Genomic DNA, 8,682 nt, shown 5'->3' on the forward strand with positions numbered 1-8,682 from the left:
ATAAGTAGATATTATGTCTGGTACAATACTCAATAATTTCACTGAACTCCAATCCAGAACTGAATAGCATTCTGGGAGATGTATGCAGAGGACAGGCTTTAGTTGCTCATCTTGTCTGACCAGAATGGTTGGTGGCATTAACTAACTCACTTGCTCTTTGGTTACCTAGCAACTCACTCACTCTTTGGTTACCTAGCAACAACCTGTTGAGTAACTTATGCATCCACAGTTTAAGGTTTCGCGTCATAACTGCCTAGAAATAAACAGCAGTGTGCAGTGAAAACTGTGGATAAAACAGGAAGGGTGACGCCACCATTTTGGTAGTATTTCGAACTAATCAATACTTATCGATATTGACCGATACAAAGCGCTTATATCAACATGTGTGTTTCACCCATGTTGTCCAGCTCACATCAGTTACTGCTAATAAAGACAGTTCCACACGCTACTAAATCATGGGGTGTACTAAGTTTTTCCCATGACTGCACCTCATATTAACAGTGTTCCCCTTGCAGCCCAGGCTGATGTGGCAGTATTATTGGTTCGACATTTGTCATGTTGCGGTTGCCTAACTTTCCCCCTCCTGCTCCACTGTCTTCTAACGGTCTCTGAAGCTGTCAAGAAAGCACCACATGGCGTGCTGCACACAGCACATGGTTTCAGTTACAACCAGACAGCACTATGGTTTTCAGCTAACCCGGCTTCTTCCGGGCCAAATCATCAGCATAATGAGGGCGGGGGTGGGGGGAGCAGCATGCAAAAATGTTGTTGATTTTTATAGCCATGTCGCAGGGAGTCACATGTTTGCAGATTCTGTGTGATTCTATGTGCCACTTATGCACATGTGACAGCGGTTGCGTGAGTCAGAGGAAGTGGTTAAAACGTGAGAGCTTGTGCCACAGGCTTTAATTACAACACTTTAAGTATTCCTAGAGTTCAGTTTGTAAGATACCAGCTAAATGAAAACAAAACTAATGGAAATGTGTGGTCATTTTATGCTAGAGCATTTGTCTAAGACGCAGCACAGTGGATTTCGTAAGACGTGCAATTTCTTACAAACGTATTCTCAGTTTTTGACAATGCAACAAAATTCAATGTATTTTATTTGGATTTTAAGTGAAACACAAATACAAAGTAGCAGATAATTGTTAGGATACATTATGTTTTGAAGAAAAAAATTGATTAGCAACATGTAAATAATTCTCAAAACTATCATAATACCCCTTTACATCTTGCTGCACTTTGTCAGTTGGACTTGACTCTGGGTTTAGAATGGGTCGCTCAAAATGCTTTGACCTGAACCATTTAGAATAATATCCTTTTATCCCAGTTCACATCGAAAAGCAGCCTCCGCACAGCATGATGCAGTTACCACCGTGCTTCATTCAGCCTGATCAGCATTTCTTGTTGTTTTTGCATTCTGCAAATAAGTCAAAATGCCCAGTTGTGGGTTGATGTGACCAAAGCATCCCTAAATGACTTGTTATTGTGTCAACAATGACTTTCTTTAGATTCTTTCAGATTGATCTGATACATGATTGGTAGAAATTGGTAGATTGGTAGATATGGATATCCATATCTCCATCCACCCGAGATATGGATATCCGTTTTCTAACAAACATTGGATTTATTTTTGGGCTACCATTACAGATTCTTTGTGGAAAATGTGAAAGACCACAATCTGTCATACGAGATCCAAATAAAAAACAATGAAGTTTGTGGTTGTAACAAAAGGTGGAAGTATTCAAGGGATGTAAATACTTTGTAAGAAACTACATGAGGTGAGTTTCATGAGCTCATCTAAGGACAAGGAACGAATGAAAGAATTTTCTTGACTCTTGCTAACTATAAACACGAGAGATGAGAGTTTGGCACACACACACACACAGGGCCTTATTGCAATCAGGACTTGAAAGGCAGGCGTTCAGAGGCGACTGCTGAATACATGATGCGATGCGTGCGTAAATCAAAGCTAGAAAAAAATGCATAATGCATAGTTTGGATAAGATGGACATCATTTGTCTGTGTTCATTTTAAGTCCAAGCACTCAGGGCAATTTAAGCGCTGTGTTTCTCTTCAAAGGAGATCCATTACTTACTGGCAGAAAAGCTCAGAGCCAATAAAACACACTGATGTCCACCTTTATATCCTATTTCCTATCTAGGCCTCTTTTATGGTTTATATTCGCCTATTACATTTCAGATCATATTTCCACACAAGAAATGTCTTCTGTGGAGCTTTGGGGGAACCTTTAAAAAAAATCATTAACAGGATTTGGGGCTGTAGCAGGAATGTTGTGTTGCTTTTAGAGGATAAAAAATAATAATAATAATAGTAACTTGATGTGTCACCTTGGAGATGGCAGCTGACAGCTGTTCCCTGCACAAGCCGCGTTTAATTGGCGGGGAAATTAGCCTGACCTTGACTGCGGCGGCGCGGCGGACGAGCTGCCGCTCTCCGCCACTTCAAATGACATTGTTGTAATTTTCGACAGCAGCAAGCAAACACTCCGAGCATTAATTATATGCTGGAATGTGCTGCGGTGCAGCAGACGAGCACACACGGTGAATACTTATGTAAGCTGTCGCTCCAGTCTCCATGGCAACGGTGCCTCTTCCGATCTGCCTGGCTCTGAAGTGGGCTGTTTCCATGGAAACGGGGCAGCTGCCTCAGATGACGGCTCTCCTGAAATGACACCCGCTGATGGCGACGGCTCCTCGGAGAGGGAAGATGGATGGATGAATGGATGAATGGATGGATGGATGGATAGATGGATTAGCAGGACAGCAATTGGATGTATTTGCAATCCAACAGAAGGATGGTTGGTTGGATGGATGGATGGATGGATGGATGGATAGATGGATTAGCAGGACAGCAATTGGATGGATTTGCAATCCAACAGAAGGATGGTTGGATGGATGGATGGATGTATTAGCAAACCAACAGATGGATGAATTTGTAAACCAATAAATGGATGAATGGATGTATCGACAAACAAAATGACAAATTAATGGATGAATTAAATTGACAAGTAGGCCGATGGATGGATGGATGGATGGATGGATGGATGGAAAAAGTAGAAGCTAAGTCAAGGGCGCCGTTGCCCTGCGGCTGCAGCGGTTTTCCCAGCACCATGTTGGGAACATTTTGGACCTGATGGGGCGTAGCTCCCCCAGCTCTGAGCCACATCAGTGCTGCGATGATTCATCCGCCTCATGTTGATTCATGTGTCCTAAAAAAAACACACTGTGACTGTGCTTTCCACAGAAAATCTCCTCATGCACCACCATCTGCTGCAGCCCTTTCATTAAAGAAAAATAAAAAAGACAAGTCAGAGCGATATTGATTCCTGCTTTTGTTTACATAATCATTTAGTGAAGGAATAGTTTTCTTTGTAACTCTGCAGCCTGTTTGCCCTCCTTTTATTTTAGCACACCTATAATCTCTCGGATCCTGTTGCTAAAGCAGCAAACAGTTTTGCGGTTACAAGTGGCTGTTATTCATCATTGTTGTGCAACATCCTCGTATAACCAGATACTCTTCTTGGCAGTCCTAACTGACGTTGGCTCAAACGGCGCCTCCTATTAGCAGTAAAACGGTGCCTTTTTCGGGTTTCGTGGGCGCAGTCTGGAAGTTGGAGAGCGGTTTTAACCCCACTGAGTGTCTCCTGTCTGTGGGCTAATGCAGCCTGCACACAGATTTGCTGGTCGGAGAAAATAGCTCTGGCAGTGGCAAGCAGATCAAAGTGATCAGACGAGTAATCCCCTGTGAGTCAGATGAGAACCAGCTGGGGGGGCGAGGCGAGACGTCCCTGCGTATGCGTACGGGGAAGGCCGGAGCATTTATGCACATAATATTTTTCACTCCTTTTTGTGCATAATCACAGTTTAGAAGTGTATGATCTTATGATTGTGTTTGTGAGTGTTCAGACAGACAAAAATCCTCCTCCAGTGGTTCAATTTGATCTTCCTGTAAGGTAACTTTGAAGTTAAAGGGTATGTTTTGCTTTGACTGAATCAGAAAATTACCCATTGAGCACTGTAATTTCCCCTCAGCAAGGAGTGCCAGCTGTTGCATATTTAGCAGCCACACACTTTCCTCAGACACATTACTAATTGCTGGATGGCCTTATGTTTCTGAAACTGTAGCTGTATCACTCTCACAAGCAGAGTTATCAAACCGCCGTGACACAGACGTTACTGGTTTGTGGTAATGTGTCATGATGTGGAGTCCCGGGGCTCGGAGCGAAAATAAAAAAGAAACAAAAAGTACAAAACTAACAGAGACAAAACATGTGCTTCAGGTATGAATTTCTGTTCACAGCAGCTTTCCATATTTTGTCAACCATGAAGATAAACATTTTTTTTATTTGGGTTTTATATTATAGACCAGCAAAGTGGTGCATAATTATGAAACAAAAGGAAATAGTTGACATAGTTAACTTTTTATTTCACAAATCAACATGCTGCCACCACCATGTTGTCCAAAGTGATGAGCTTCTTGTGACGCATAAAGTTGTGTATGTCGACCAAATGACATTTTAGAATCATCTAACCAGAGCATCTTCTTCCACATTTGTTGTCATGACAACATGACGATGACTCCATGATGGCTGTTGTTTTACTATGGTCTGTTTTAAGTTAATTTTAGAATTAATGTTATGTTTGACATTTCATCTTGCTATGCTGTTTTATTGTCTTTTAAACTGTTTTATGTTATTAAAAGCCCATCTGGGACTGTGGATTGCAAACTAGCTTAGGTTATAAATGTTGTTTTGTTGAGTACTTGTTTACCCTTAACACGTATCCCCATGCAACAGGAAAAAAAGGAAAACATTTCCAGGATGAACTGACTCATTTGCCATAGTAAAGTATGGAAAAACAATCCATTTATCCTTCTGGGGTAATTAAATATACATCTTTAGTTAAAGTTAGGTGGTGCCTATTTCTACAGGTCCAGAATCAGAGGTCTCACTTTGGTTAATCAAATAATATTTATCAAACAACACTGAAACACAACCAAAAAACCATCACCACTGAAGGTACCTGTGCATAAATGTGGTTTTTAAAAGATAATAATGACATTCGCAGGCGTTCCAATCTAAACAATTTATAGCAAGTTATCTTCTATAAATGCTACATTTGTAGAGCACATAATATCCGAGACTAAATTAGACACAGAGGGATTCTATTTACCAAGTAGGTAACACTTAAAAGAAATGCAGTGGATTTTATTTACGGGTATCGAGGTTAAAGGGGGCTAAATACAAGTGCAAGATCCATAAAATTTGTACCATTTCCTTTGCGTTGACAGTGAAAAGTTCAAAGGGTGTAAATACGTTCGCATGGCATTACTGCATGCATTCTGGGGTTTTACATGCTACAGAAATAGTCTTGGTATTTTAAAGTTAACAGTGACACAGATATTGTAATTTCTCAAGCCTTTGTTCTTTGGTTTATTGGTAATGCAGAAATGTCATCAGACTTTCAACTCACTGGAAATTTCACCCAGTGTGCGTGTGTGCGTGCGTGCGTGTGAATGTTTGACCTCAGCTCTGAGCATTTTGAGGGAAATGTTTTGGTATGACTCACATTTCCCTCAGTATATTGCGCTCTGTGGGTGTATTTGCCTGCACTCAGCAAATGCTTGTCAGACACCGAGGGCGTTTTAAAGCACAGGTGCAAGTGAAAGTATTATCCATCCATGCAGCAGCGGTAGAACCGGTCTGAGTAGGATGAGGTGGTTTTTTTCTTCTCCGGGGCTTTCTGCCAAAGAGGAAGTTTTTGTTTTTTTCTGCCCTCGGAGGCGTAGCTGTAAAAATACAGTACAGTTGCACAGATGGCCGTGATGAGTCATGTCACGAGGCTTCCTCCTTTTCTGCTGGATAATCCTCATCAATTAGCTCTATTGTCAGCTGGCTTTTCACACTCGTAAAAATTATGCCTGAATGCTCTGCAGCGGTGAATCTAGACCTGGCTCCTTTTGAGTAGCAACTCAGTCATCGGGGAAAGAAAAGTAGAGTCTGCTTTTTTTTTTTGGCATCGCTTTTTACTCCTCAGTGACTTTGGATGATTTATTTAAGAAGCTCGGAGGCATTCGAAGCCGTACCCTCCCACCGTGTGCTGTCATGAATAAAGACGCAGTTGCATCATAGTGGTTTTCAGTTCCTTCCAAAGACACACCCAGAAAAGAAGCGTGGAAAAAAAAAAAAAACTGTGCAAGTGGGAAAGGCGGTGAGCAGGCTCTTACCTGTCCTCGTCCCGCTTTGAGTATTTCAATGAGGTTTTGTTATCTCTGCTGCTGCTTTCATGGTATCAGTGACAGGAACTGGATACAGCCTCATGAGATTTTTCTGAGGCGCATTTGCTGGAAACACTATCCCACGCTTGAACAAATACAGACACACAAACAATTAACATGAAAAAAGAAATGTCTGAGTTCAATGAAGAATAACCGAGCAGTGACAGTTTATCGGTTCTTGTATTAAACTTGACCTTTGAGCCTTTTGTGTGCAGAGTGATGTCAAGCACAGCGGCGGAACAGCAGTAGTAGAAAGCTCTGTGAATCTAGTTCGGCTTTAGGGGAGAGTCGACTATATTTGAAGCAAATATAAATTGGCTTGGATGAAAAATTATTGGTTTCAAGTGAAAAATTGATAAAGATAGGATTTATGGCTCTTTGAAGACATCTTGTGTGTGGATCAAAGGACTGGCTTTCATATTTTTTTCTGCTGTGTGTTGGATATGCATGTGAAGACAAATGAGCAATTCACATGTATTGTTGCACAAATTCCCAACAGTGTTTTAAAGAATTTGTTCAGTATTGTGTAAATATTCTAGGTGTTAAATTACAGATAATCAAATTAAGTCCAGATTCCATTAAATAGGAATAACTGAATCAGACTCCAACTTCAATCTGATCTCCCCAGACTGAAGTGTGTGTTTGGATCTCATTTCTTGGGGTGCTCCTGCCACCCTCTCCTACAATTGTGCCCTGGGCATGAACCATGTCAAGAACCAGCTCTGCAAACACTCCAAGTCAAGTCAAAATAATTTTCAGTGCTGATACGACTAAAACTTTGTTGACTTTTGAATTCGTCTCAACTTCTCTGAGGTAGCTGGAATAAACTTTAAGAAGCTGAGGCCAAATACCAAAAGAACAAGCCTACAGCAGTTTCTTTTCTCTTAGCTCATCCTTAGAGCTCAGAGTATTAGTGAGTCTTGTTGGAGGAAGGGAGTGTGTGACTTATAGTCTGTCTCGATGTGACGTTGCAGTGGAATCTGTGAATGGTGTGAGCGCATGTGTTGTTGTGGTGTGATTAACACTTACATCATGAGGTAGGTGTGTGACAGAGAAACGCTTCGCTCGACAAGAAATGAGGACACTGCATCTGTTCGCTACTGAAAGTGGGGCAGCTTCAGAAAACTTACCACATAAGTAAAGGGGGGTGGGGGTGTATGAACGACATGTTTTTGTCTAATCCTCCTCTAGCATTAAACAAGATTTCAATTTAAAGAAACTTCTCTGTTGCTGGTGCACTTTCTAAAACAGGCCTTGAAAAATAATTTGCAGAACAGTGGCACCGTAGCAGAAATTTTGAGGGCTGTTTCTGTTGATTCAGGGGAAAATCCATTTTACAAGACGCGCTGCCAGCCAAGAGCTCAATTAGTGCTGTAAAAAGACGGGGAAAAAATCTTGTTGAAGCAGAGTTGAAATTAAATTTTGTGAATCCTGCCAACTTCTGACACAAGGCAATCAATGACTTCACCGACATATCAAGCTGTGTCATAAATTAAAGTGTTTCGTTACCTACAACCTTGATCCGCAAGAGTGAGGCAATTTCCCCGTCTTTGCTGTTGCAGACGAGTCGCGACGCTCCAGCTGTACTCCTGCGGATATTCAAATAATTGCCCTCTGTGCGGCGTGAGAGAATGAATTTGAATAATGTATTGCGACGGGAGTAAGGCCACTGAGGTCGTAAATTCTGCTGCTAAATCAGCTCAGCCCGGGGAGAGAAGGGAGGCACACAGGGTTGTTTATAAAATGCCCTTGGAAAAATGAGTCTAATCCCCAGCCAAACCGTAAGCCATGGGGAGAGCATTAGATAACCCGCAAGCTGCAGAGTAATGGGAGTAATGAGAGAGATGGAGAAGCAGCGCCAAGACAGAGAGAATGCATCCATTTGTTGGCTGGATGCTCTGATTGCTCAGACCATTTGAGACAAACTGGAGCCTGACACAGTGCTGGAGTCCATTTCGTCTGATCAGCAGCAATAAGCACTTTCCACAGCCAGTGAGTGCTCCAGACTGCCCACAGCCATACATTATGCACATGGCGTAAACACTTAAGTTATCTCTGCTTGTCTGGCATCAAAATTAGGAACCAGAAATACCACATTTTAAGATCCAATGCAATCGTAAAGTGGACCTATTGTACAAAATTCACACAAATATTCATACGTTTTTGCATTTCCATTTGCGTCTCTGTTGATTCCAAAAAACAAAAAAACAAAAAAAAACAGTCCGATTGTCAGATATTTTTTGGCAATAAGTTCATGTCTTTGGTGTCTGGAAAATGAGACGTTTCAAAAGCCTCGGGAGCTGCTTCGTTACCTAGTAACCCCAGTCAAATCTTGCTCTGTCACCTAACAACCTAAGCTGAACTCCAGCACATTTGGTCAGT

Source organism: Poecilia formosa, unplaced genomic scaffold (assembly GCF_000485575.1).
Source record: "Poecilia formosa unplaced genomic scaffold, Poecilia_formosa-5.1.2 Scaffold42, whole genome shotgun sequence".
Taxonomy (NCBI): Eukaryota; Metazoa; Chordata; class Actinopteri; order Cyprinodontiformes; family Poeciliidae; genus Poecilia; species Poecilia formosa.